This window comes from Aegilops tauschii, chromosome 5 (assembly GCF_002575655.3).
Source record: "Aegilops tauschii subsp. strangulata cultivar AL8/78 chromosome 5, Aet v6.0, whole genome shotgun sequence".
NCBI lineage: Eukaryota > Viridiplantae > Streptophyta > Magnoliopsida > Poales > Poaceae > Aegilops > Aegilops tauschii.
Window position 1 is genome coordinate 486,475,361 of NC_053039.3, and position 13,149 is coordinate 486,488,509.

The window sequence follows — 13,149 nt, forward strand, 5'->3', positions numbered from 1 at the left end:
TGGCGGACGGAGCAGGGTGTGGGTTTTCGTCGCGGGTTTTCGCGGCCTCGGTGTACGAATGGGTGGGCGGATGGGATGGCAGTGGGGAACCATGGCTTAGAGACGCGCTTGTCCGAAATGTGGGGTAAGTTACGAAAGTACCCCCCACCGATTTGAGGCGGTTCTTTCGGTTCAGGGGTACCACGGGCATTTCGCGTGTCGGCATTTCACAGGAGGTGGGAGTTTTCGCGCGCGTTGTAATTTCGGTATAGCAAGGCGTGGGTTGAGATGGAGGGAGTTGTCGGAGCACAACGAGACAAAGATATATCTTAAATATTTCGGGCTAACAAGGCGCGGGTTGAAATTTCCGGACAAGCCTAACGTGTACTGTACCAAATCCATGCGCACTACAAATGTCATTCAAAACTTTGAATTCATGTTATGTTCAATTAAAATATTTCGCTACGTGTATAATGCATGCAACCTACTACCCAAATGAACGTTTTAGTGCATTCCAAATGTATGTACTACCGCTTCAATATGAACTAAATTTGAATAAGATCTACAGTAATGATTGTTGTGAAGTCAAAGCATTTGAATTCGTTTCTCTGTTTTAATAAGATCTACAATCATCATTATTGTCAAGTTAAACCATCGTTTGTGTATTATCTTCACAGCACACCACATGATCAGTATCGAGTTACATATGAACTATGTGTACTATATGAACTCGAACTAGATTTTTTGAATCCACTTTATTTTGATTTCAAATCACATTACATTTCTAGCTCTAGCTAGATCTTCATAATCTAAACCATGTCTCATATGTATAATGTGTTTATCACATTATGTATGGTGCCCCGCCCCCTACGCCTACAAGTATTTAGATGTGAGTTGCAAACACCACACATTACCACAAATTCAAATAAAATGTGAGAATGTTTGATATATAGTATTGTTTAGATTGCTCGATATTTAGTTGTAAGCTGCAGACGCCGCACATTATCACAAATTCAAATAAAATGAGAGATTGTTTGATGTATAGTATGGTTTAGATTGTTCGGCATTTAGCTGTGAGTTGCAAACGCCATGCATTATCACATTATGGTATAACATGTGCACAGCACGTGTATCACCGCTATATTCATGCATGCAATGTTTAAAACACTATGATCTCCTATTCAAATATATGAATCCGCTTTCATATCAAATTATGATCTTTGTTAGTCTCTTACACCCACACAGTCCTCTAACCTTTGTAGCTACCACTAACTTTCTCTCGTGCATGCACACGCCCTCCTCGCCCTCCCCCTCCCTCGGCATTCTATCCACCGGGCACATTCATTTTTTCCTTTAGGTCGTTCTCCCAAAGTCTCCACAACTCCTTTCCGACACACACCGATCGATAAACCTCTCCAACGATGCCTGCCTACAGCATACACACACAGCTTCAATCTCCTCCTTTATGTGTCCTTGCCTCGTGTCTCTCATATGGTCAGACACACGTGTAAACTCTCACCCCTCTTTTAATTGATCTCACAACCGCACACTCCTCCCCCTACCCAGCTAGTAGTTGGGCCTCTCGCACCACCTCCTAGCTCCATTCTCTCTGTCTATCCGTCTCGCTGGGCCTTATTTGCCTCTCACAAATGGACGTACACCGACCGATCTCTCGCTATACATATAGCCAGCTAGGTCCTTATAACTCGTTTGTACCCACACATCGATCGATCTGCCTAATTAGTTGTGTCTCTCCCTTCCTCCGACAAACAACTATTGATCTACCGATCTAGTTAGGTTTGCTTACCAAACACATGGTTCCCCTTCATCATCCATGGATGCGTCCCGACAGATCTATCACGCACCGGCACACACAGAAACACATCCCCACTCTTATTGATAACATTGCAGTTCCACCCTCAGTTTGTCTAGTAGGCCTCTCCCAACATATCCGAGAAGCAACTCCATCACCCATCTAGCACTCTACCCCTCTCCCTCCCTCTCTCTCTCCTCTCTCTCTCTCTCTGTCCCATCATATTTCCCGTCCTTCAGTTATGTATGGATGTCGACCGATCTCCCTCATGACATAGTTGGGTCTCTCCTTCTCAACACATATACGAGTCGTTCTACCTCTATAGTTAGGCCTCTGCCTACCCCTCCCCCCACCCCCTCCCCCCCCCCACACAGACAGATACATCAAGAGCTCTAGTCATGTCTCCCTGCCACACACAAACTTGACATGTGCCCTGTAACGTTCCGGTAGGCCAGTCGCCCTATATCTTTGACTTGCACACACACACACGCAATTTCGATGGCTCTCTTCATCGATCTCGCACCCACCCGTACTTGATCCTCTCTTCGACTCTATCGATAGCTATGACCCCTCCCTCTCTTCTCGTGGATTGCCCGACCCTCTATGTATGATATGGATAGGCCTCCATTTCACACACATTGCATGCAAAATTTTGTTTGAGATGTCATCGACACATATTCCCACAAATAATTCACGAAATCAACCCCCACCCCACCCCCACCCCCCACCACAAACCAAAAAACACTCACGAACATGGTTTGTATCTCTGACACACACCCATGTAGGTGGGGGACATGCACGAAGAGAAGAGGTGCATGCACGGCGCACGTACTCCTGTCTCTTTCCCAACCACACCCGCGCGGGTACACGGTGGAGCTCATTTCTGTACGAAAAAGGCAGCCCACGTGGTAATTTGGCACGTGTACTGGTTGTCCACTTGGTGGAGGGAGGATCGTCTACCATGGGTGAACAAACAAATTGCGACTTGACGCGTTATGTTAAATTAAAAAAAGAGGCAAACCATGTGGGGCCTACCTTATAGGCAAGGCTCTATACACTGAAGTACTTTTGATGTGTCCCGTCAACTCGCAGAACGAGGAGAATCTTGCTTAGTACGCCATCTCCCCCGCCCACGGGCGCGGTGGCTCGCAGGATGAGGTGAAGCTTGCTCCTCCCTCGCCCATGCGCGCGGTGGCTCGCAGGACGAGGAGAAAAATTTACTACTGCCTCCGTTTGCTCCTCGTCCCTACTACCTTGGTTATAGAGATTATATCATATTGTTTGGAATATATATGTCCTTAGTAGATTTCAATATGAACTACTAGTAATACTCCAAACACTGATGTATATAGACGTATTTTAGAGTCTACATTCACTCATTTTGCTCCGTATGTAGTAGCACTCTCCCTCGCCCCTCGACCCTCGCCCACGTGGTGGACGTGCAGCAATTCATTCGGTCTCATATAGCCAGAACGATATATACTGCACTACCATTATTGCTCGACTTCCCGAAGAGGCGAAGAGCCAAGCGCAAGTTTATAGGAGAACGAGTAGTAGGTGCCGCGTCATTTATAAATAATTATTTTTCTTCAGTGGCACGTACGCAATATGATAGGTTCATATGGAGAGAAAAGGAAACCGCTCCACTATATACATAGTCAGGACGGGTCAGCCTACACGGTTGCTTGCTGGGGTTGCTCTCTTCACACTCTCTCGCACAAAACGACTTTGGCCACATCTCTAACATCCCGGCGGATCACGTCCGCTTGGGGAAGGCGTGGATGCTTAGTGTAGATGCGGTGTCCGTCGCCGAGGGCGAAAACCCACTGTCGGCACGTCCCGATCAGGGGTCCCCGCTGTTCTCTCTCACAAAGCCGGTGAGGTTGCCTTCGTCCCTTGCTCACTGCCGCGACGTGGGCAGTTGCTGCCTCCCGCCGCCCTCCTCAAGGTCGAACTACGTCCCTCAGGTACAACTCCCTTTACAGCCGGCTTGCACCACTGCTCCAGCTGCCCACATCACTCCCTGTGGATATTTCTCTACTTCTTTGCCCCGCACATACCTGATACCTCTACTAGCTTCTACGTACTGTATTTGTGATGAGTTTATGTCTCATCAACTAGTCCTAGTAATCTTATTCTAATCACGCTTCTTCAATTTCTTTGCCACAGGGATGCTCATCTCGATTTTGGTGAAACTGCAAAAAATAATCCGATGGTCAAAAGGTTGCAAACTTCATTTATTAGGAAGCTCGAACGTTGCCAGCAAATTGAAGCCTGGTCAGGGTTCACGGTTCAAGGGCTAGGGACTGCATGGGTCGTTTTTTTCTTTAGCTGCCTCTGTTCCAAAATAAGTGTCAACTTTAGTAGTAGTACAACTTTGTACTAAAGTTTGCACAAAGTTGAGACACTTATTTTGGAACGAATGGAGTACATATTTGCTATGATCTGTCAATCATTGAGATGCAATAGCATGCATGTTAGTCTCCTTTGTATTTGATGAAATGTTGCAACGGGCAACCTTGGACGCAAGATACATGTAACAGGAGCTGGAAGCTTCATAGCATTGTACAAATTTATCTCACTGATAAATTACAGTACGTACTAGTACTTCCTCCGTTCCTAAATATAAGTCTTTGTAGAGATTTCACCATTAACCACATGCGGATGTATATAGATGCATTTTAAGTGCAGATTCATTCATTTTGGTCCGTATGTAGTTCACCTAGTGGAATCTCTACAAAGACTTATCTACAAGTAATAGCTAGCCCCCACTACTAGGAATTCTCTATCCTCTCCTTGAGCCACATCATCAAAATTGACGTAGCCGTTAGATGAAGTAAATTAGTCATAATAGCCGTCTGATCTAGACGTTGAGAGGCTCAGCACTAAGCCACATGCAAGCATGCGGAAATACCGTGGCACATGCATGTGAGTGGGTTTTAAATCACATCAACATGTCTGCATGCAAGCATGCACCGGTAGCATGCGTGTAAGTGAGCTTTTAAGTCCCATTAACATGTCAAAAAGAAAAATATAATCCCATTATGCAGTAGGAGTTGGCTGATCTTTTTTCCTTATGTGGGATGATCTAAATGATGATGGGAGTTTATTTAGTTTAGCTACCACATTTGTCATGCGGTTATAGATTTTTTTTAGTTCTATGAAATTGATAATTTGGCGCAGAGGGATATACCGCTGTTCCGCGGCAACGAGCGGGGACTCATCTAGTAATATTTAGGAACGGAGGGAGTACTATGTAAAGAGTTAGGTGTCGCACGGTGATAGTGTGAGGTGGGCCGTGTAATCACTGAGCCTGCGTGTTTTCACTGCTCTTGCACTCCTCCGCTGTAAGAATGGAGAAAATTGTAATCTACTACCTCCTTTCGCCGAAAGCGTGGGACATCCAGCAGTCCTACCACCTCAGTAATAAAGACCAATGAGCCGTCAAATCACATAGACCCGGCAGTAAGTTGGACGGACGAAGCAACCATCACTCTTGGGCCAGTGAGAGGTCGCGTCCGCTCTGCCCGGGCATGAATGCGGCACCGATTCTTTGGAGCGGCGCTGACCGTTTTGGGCGGGAAGCGCGCGCGGGCGGTGGAGGGGCTTTGGGTGGGCCAGGCTGGTCAGGAGCGGGCGTGGCAGCTGTCCGCATGTCCCTACCGGACACGCCCGGAAACGAGAGGATGCACCGACTCTCGCGGATAAAATCGTACACTACACACCATATCTCTGTAGGAGTAGGTCGATCTGTCGCACTCTCTAACACACACACGCACACGCACGCACCTTGGTCCCGTTGCACCTTCTAATGTGACTTATTACACCTAGACGGAGGGAGTAGTAAGTATACGAGATACGGTGGCACACTGACTTAAGTCGAATACAAGTGCCCAAAATTTGTGTGCATGTTATAATAAGGATTCACTTAAAATAGTACGTGAGCGAACAGAGGGATCAATTGGACAGTGTTCCCGAGTAGTAGCGAGATGTGTGAGGTAGTAAGATACACCGCTAGCGCTTTTAATTTTTCTTATTAATTTGTTTGTTTCACCCTCTGACTGGTGGGACCCAACGTACTACGTGGAGAGAGGTAAGGTGACTAAGGCTGCATTATTTCTGCACCACTGTGGATAGTCTTACCACCAAAGCCACATGACACGATTATGATTGAAATCCTAATGACTCCCCCCCACACACAAAAAATACGGCATGCCTGTCACACGAATGCAGGAATGTATAAAAGGTTATTTTCCTCTCGTTGAACATAACGGGAGGGTTGTCTAGCTGGTTAGCCTGTTCGCTCATCAAACTTGAGGTCTCGGGTTCGATAACTACACTTGAGCATAATTTTTGCCAGGGGATTCTTTGACTGGTCAAAATGTTTTCTAGGGTTTGCACGCTTCACACTCTCTCTCCAGTATATATATACACGCTGGAGCTCAGCGCTTGTAGTTGCTCTCTTCACACTCTCTCGCCCTCTCCCGCTGGAGCTGGATCCTCAGCGCTTGTAGTTGCTCTCTTCACACTCTCTTGCCCTCTCTAGATCTAAACAAGACTTCGTTGGCCTCTCTCTCCCCTCACTGCTGCTCAAAGAGCCGGCAGGATCCGTCCACCGGGAAGGGAAGGAGGCTTAACGCTGTCGCTGTCGGCGAGGGAGGGAATCCACTACCGGCGCTGTTGTTCACTTTCCACCCAGCAGCTGCGCGGGAGGGCCTCCGACCCTTCTTCTTCGCCGCCGTCCCGTCGCCCACCGAACCACGCCCCAAGAACCTTAAGGTATATTTTACTTACTCCACATGCATTGCTCTAGCTGCATGTATACCATGAATCTAGGACGTGGTTCAAAGAGGAAAGGAGTGGGGGAAAGTAGTGGGAAAAGTTGTATATAGCATTAATCTAGGACGTGGTTCAAAGAGGAAATGAAGGGGGAAAGTTGTATAGCATGAATCTAGGACGTGGTTCAAAGAGGAAAGGAATGGGGGAAAGTTGTGGGGAAAGTTGTATCGCATAAATCTAGGACGTGGTTCAAAGAGGAAAGGAAGGGGCGAAAGTACTAGTTCAAAAAGGAAAGGAAGGGACAAGGCTGTAGAGTTTGAGTAGGACTAGATTTGTTGCGCTCACATAGGGAAAGGTGTCTAAAGATAACAAAACTGGGACCAACACAAATATGCTCCTTGGTTGTTTGTTCTTTGTTGCAACAGACTGTGCATGACCACATGGTGCTGGTGCGTCCACTGTCCCGTGCAACTCATTAGCTGTTGTTAATCTATGGCCCTGTTTGGTTAAGAACTCCCTAGTCCCTACCTGCTTGGTTCCAGGGACTAAACATGGACTAGAGGTTATTAAATGACATGATAAAAGACCATGTTACCCCTAGTAATGAACTAATAGAAACAAGGTGCGATGCGTGGCAGGGGCAACTATTGGAAAAAGTCCCAAAAAGACTCCCTCGGGGTCTTCTTTCTTTAGTCCCAAATGCCCACTTTTAGTCCCGAAAAGTCCCTCCTGTTTGGTTTAGATGTGACTGACACGGAGTTTTTTTAGTCCCTACACCAAAATGTCCCTGTAAACAAACACCCTCTAATAATGCCGCTCGAAAATTGATGCAATGCCACAGTTAAAAGCAAATTACATGTTTAACGAATTTTATTGTTAATATATTCTCTATGTTAATATTAATCAATGCCACCGTTTGAGAAATGCTACTGTCTTGCTTTCTTTCCCATTTAGATAAGGTAGATGCTTCTTTTTGTTGGCTTCTGTGTCATCCACCGTTATTGACCACTAATTGTTTCCTTTGCACCCATGTGTAAACAGGGTTATCTACTTCACCTCGTTACCATTGTGACCTTTTGTTGCACTGCACAAAACACTTTTGTTTTAAGAGTGTTTTGTGCAGTTCAACCAAAATGTCACACCGACAATGTTGCTTGATCTTAGTGGAACTGCACAAGAGGAGATCTTACTTCCTATCCGTTAAGGCGAATTTGGTTCAGATCTTCTTCTTGTGGGTTGTTTGAATTCCGCATCATGAGAGGTCAGTACTAGCCTTCTTTCACATGATTCTGCAGTGTGCTTTCATATGTTGTGCTACTTGTACGATAATGTTGCTTGATTTTAGTGAACTGCACAAATGGAGACAAGACTTCCAATCTGTATGTGCACCGTAATATCCCATTGAGGTAAGATAAGGATATTTCACAACTGCTGGCCTGTATTTTGCCACTTTCATCAGAAAATTAAGTTTAGTACTATACTTGTGCTCCCTAATTGACATGCCAAATCTTACATTGAAGGCGAAGCTTGTCTGTTATTGAACCAAGTGATGACGGGGAAGAACAAGCGGAAGAAAAACAAAAATCAACTACCGGTGCTGTAATGAAGCACTGGAACTGTGATGACACAAGTAATGATATAGTTTTGCATCTTAATTTATTGCTATGGCTGGAACGAGCAATTGTTTTGCCACTGATTTGATGCCATACGTAATTATCTCTACTTGTGCAAACAGGGATCTTCTTTGAAGATACCATATATTTTAGTGGAACTGCACAAGAAGATGTTGGAAACATTAAACTAATCGAGGAGTATATAGTAAGCATGGCCACCCCCATAGATAGCAACAGATGGTACCTGAGAAGTGCTTCATCTGTATGCTCTACACAATCAGCCTCCTGACAAAGGTTGGTACTCGCCCACTGATTTCATCCATATGATTGAGCTTTGTCATCTCTATTGGTGTTGTGCTACTGTTTAGATACTGTCATGAAAAAGTGGTATTATCCTTGGGAAGTGCTTCATCTGTGCTGTTTTAAATATTTCCTTTCCTTTTTTGAGCAAACATGGATGCTAGCATTTAGTAGTCCTCTTGTCTTTGCACAACAGGATCATCTTCCTCTGAAGAAGAATATGGAGTACGTGAAGTGACTAGTTCCGATTATGCCAGGATGAAGAAGCACTGTCTATCTTCTCATCAGAAGGAGCAGTTGAAGGATGGTTACATTACTCCCCACAGGACCAAACTAACTTCAGCTCAGAAGGACTGACAAATCTCCATTTTTTGCTGTGATGCGCGAGTACAATGTTGTTCTAGGATTCTTTCTGGTGAGTTCCATTTTTCTAAAAGTGTGCTCTACATGGACCATGTATGTGCCTGTTGAAACTGTCGATTCATAGTACAGTTTGCTTTATACTAATCACTTTTTTGTATTTGTGCAAACAAGGGTGCTCAGCTTGATTTCAACGGGAACTGCACAAAATGTTCATGAATACATCGAATCATTCATTTCCACCACAAGAAAGGAGGTGCCCATAAGTTCAAGGCGTTGCAACATATAAGGGCGAAATCATACAAGCTACGCGCGAATTTGGTTGATTTTGGTGGAACTGCACAAAAAGAACAGCTGGTTTATTTAGCACGAGTTGCCATGTCAATGTCCGAACTAATGGCAAACCCTGCCCATTCCACAATGGTAGGCATTTGATATTTTGGAATGGGACAACCTTGTCAAATTTTGCTCATTGATTTTAGCAAGATATGCGTTTGATATTTTCGAATGGGACGCCCTTTGCTGTCAGCAGCGGCGATCAATTTTTTCTTTATTCTTTAGTTGTGAAGTAAATATTGCCTCTGACATGTGAGCCGCTGAGATGCATAATCATCGATTGTTTTGAATGTTCTCTATGAATTGCCAGGCCTGTGTGTTTGATTGCAATGTACAGAAACGCTAAAAAGCTGCTCAAACTCTTTGTACTCCTTCTGTTCCTTTTTACTTCGCACATTGTGAAAGTGCATACTTTTTTGTATAAGATTGGTCAAAGTAGAGATACTTTGACTGCAGACAAAACTTGTATGCAGACTAGAAAGGACCGGAGGGAGTACATGTGAAACTGCTGCAAACGTGGTGATCACCCTGGGAATAATGCTAGTACGTATTGTTTTGCATGTTCATCCAATGCCAGTGATACAGGAATTCGAACTAATCGAAATAAATTCATTCATACACGGTCGGATTTCATATAAACATGCCGGATTTCATTACATTTCGTACATTCTTCAACTAAAAAGGGGTGTTTGTGGCCGCATGCATTTCCCAGATGCAGAGGCCGGGGGTCATCCTCCTTTTCGAAAAAAAAACTAAAAAGGGGTGCGCTGGAGGTATAATTAATTAACCGAAGCTACCCACCTGTGTCCCGCTGAGCCGAACAGAAGCTTCAGTGACTTAACTGCAGGTGCAGTTGCGTAACTGACATGCCGCCAGTTGGGCCCACGTGTCAGTCAGCCAACTGCACCAGCAGTTAAGTAGAAGCAGCGTTCTTCTCCAGCGCAGCTCTCCGACTCCACGTCGCCGCCAAGACGCTAACCGGCCGTCAATGGTCAACCTGCCTAGCTTGGCTTCAACCGGAGGGTAGCAGCGGTGGCCTTACTTGGACCCGAGCGGCGGCGACCTACCGTGTTCTACTCTTCCTCGTTTTCTATGTGGCGCGGCCTCGTTGGCAGCGGGGCGGGGCCCCGGCGGAGCCGGCGATGCCTCTGTCTCGTTGCCGGCGGGCGGCGCCTCAGCGGAGCGGTGGAAATCCTGCCCCACGTTGCCGGCATGGTGGGGCCTCGGCGGAGCTGGCGATGTCCTCTGCCTCGTTGTTGGCGGGGCGGGGCCTCGGCGGAGCCGGCGGTGTCCTCTGCCTCGTCCTCGGTCTCGCCAAACAGCGCCTCGCCCGCTTCATCGCCCTCTTTGCTAGCCTCTTTGTAGGCGGCCGCAGCCTCTGCCACCCGCATGCGGTACCGCCAGCGCTCGAGGCGGCCCTTGCGGGCGGAGTGGTACGAGTCGAGCAGCGCCTCCTGCTCCGCCCACTCCGCGGCGATCTGCTCCTCCGCCTGCAGGTGCTCCTGGAGGAGATGGTGGTTGTAGGCGGCGTCGGCCTGCGCCTCCTGGAACTGCTCCTCACGCATCTGCCTCACCCTGTCCATATATTGGGCACGGGCCTCGCTGATGGTCATGGTGCAATGCACTGGCGAGGATGGCGCGGAGGAGGGGGTTGGCGCCTGATCGTCGACTACCATGTTCTCCATTGGGACGTCATCGTCCTCCGGCTGCCTGCCGGCCAGCCGGTCGGCAGCAATGGCTGCTATCTCCTTTTGGTCCGTCGTCCGCCCGTCCCGAAGAGCGCTGGAGCGCGGGGAAGCCATGGTGGGCAGTAGTGGTGTGGACAGGAGAAAGGCAACGGATGCGGATGACTGCGGCTATGGCCGGCGCAGCAGTTTATATAGCAATGGTGGGCGGGCGGAGGGACGGACGTGTGACGCCGGAGTAGCCGCCTCGGCAACCGCGTATCATTAATGTGTGCGGCAGATGGACGGACGGACGACACTTGTGTCGTTTGAAGGCGGAGCAATCGCCTGCACCGGGAAGCGGGGCGGCCGGCGCTGACTGTTTCGGGCGGAAAGCGCGCGCGGGCGAGGAGATCACTTTACTTGGATAGGATGACAATGGGGACCCACCAGGTCCATAGCCTCACGTACGCAAGTGCCTCCTTATTATATATATATATATAACTATAATTTATTTTGCTTCCTCCTGGTTTCCTGACATCACGGTCCCACACCATTGTCTACCTATGTACTCCCTCCTTTCCGGTTTATAGGGCTTATCTCAAAATTTTAGTTTTTCCATTTTATAAGGCTCAATTTGGTTGTTTTCCATCACATGTTCAGATTCCAAGGTGCATTAAATCATTGCATGCAAGTATTAAGAGAAAATTGACCAATGCATGTACTTTATGCATGCATGCATTGCAATTAATGCATTGATAAACATAATTTTTTGAGGATAACAAGAGCATTAATTAGGTGCTTTTGCAAAACTAGAAAAAGTATTCCACCACTCGCCATCTACCTTGATTGGTGAGATTTTTGAATTGAGCATTATAAACCGGAAAGGAGGGAGTAGTCAATAAACGAGAGAATTGCACAAGAAGTGGCCGACAGCTGGGACCAAGCAGCTCGAGCAGTATTTGTGTTTTTGACGTGTGAGCACTGCAGAGTTTTTCGATGTTTACCCCAGATATTAATTTTTCTCCTCTGAACAAAAACGAAAACATCGCTGCAGGTATTAACTGGGCGGGCTGTGGCCCGTCTAGCCCAGGCCAGATATCCAGCCCAGATATTAATTTTTTTCAAGCTGAAAATGGCTAGCCCAGCTATACTTTTTTTTAGGAAAACCCAGGCAAGGTCAAGTTGTTGTTCTCCGCCCCGCTGGGCTACAAATCTTTCCTAGGAGGGATGCATTAGGCTTAACAAGAAAATGGGCTTTAAGAAATAATAAATGGGATGTAATTATAAAAACTGGGTAGTAACTATAAAAAATGCACCAAACAGTGATTACTTTATAAAATATTATTTTTGGAATATTGAAAATTTTAATTTCATTAATTGTTGCGAGCGGGATGTTTCGTTGGATTTTTACGCAATATAAATTTATATTGAAATTGTATTTAATCTGACTAAAATTTCGGGATAAAAATATTCGGATCCCATCAAAATGTGGGAAATTTTATTGAATTCTGTTTTGAACGGTTGGTTGAAATGGGCTGTACTTTTAACAAACTGTAAATGGGCTCTAGTAAATTCCATTAGAATTCAAAAATGGGCTACACATTCTTACAAATCTAAAATGGGCTATAAGTTCTCTGCCACACACTTCTGGCCTTACTAAGTTGACGCGTCCCTAAAAAAACAGAGTTGACGGGTATGCAAGGCTTTGTCAACTTATAGTCAACACACGGTTCTAGCAGCAGTGGCCGTTGGATGTCCATCCGACGGATGCCGTGCTTCTTCTTCAATCTCGGATATTCTAGCTTCACCCGCCCAAAAAATGATTCATCCCCCTGACATCTGGGGCGCACCGTTTAGGAAGCTGACCTGTGGGCCTACTAAGTTGACGTACCAAGGGCTTTGTCAACTTAGTCAATATAAACGATTCTAGCTGCAGTGACTGTATGATGTCCATCCAACGGCCGTCGTGCTTCTTCAACCTCTGGTCTTCTTGCTCCAGCCACCCAAAGCAGCGTCGGTCGTGCCGCCTGCTCCTGCCTCCCTTGGCCGGCTGTGCTGCCGCGGAGGCCTCACCGCCCCCTGCTACTCCCACCGCTGGCCAGGCCATCCCTCCACTCACCCACTGACCCACACCCCCTGTTATTCTGCGGTGACGGCAGCGCAGCCGAACCAGTGAACCCTCGTACTCCTCTCCGTGTGTGCATCCACTGCCGCGTCTTCCCCGGCTCCGCGTCGTCCCCTTCCTAGGCCTCGCCGTCGTCCACCGCCGTGGTGCTCTCGGCGCGGCGTGGTCAACGTGGTC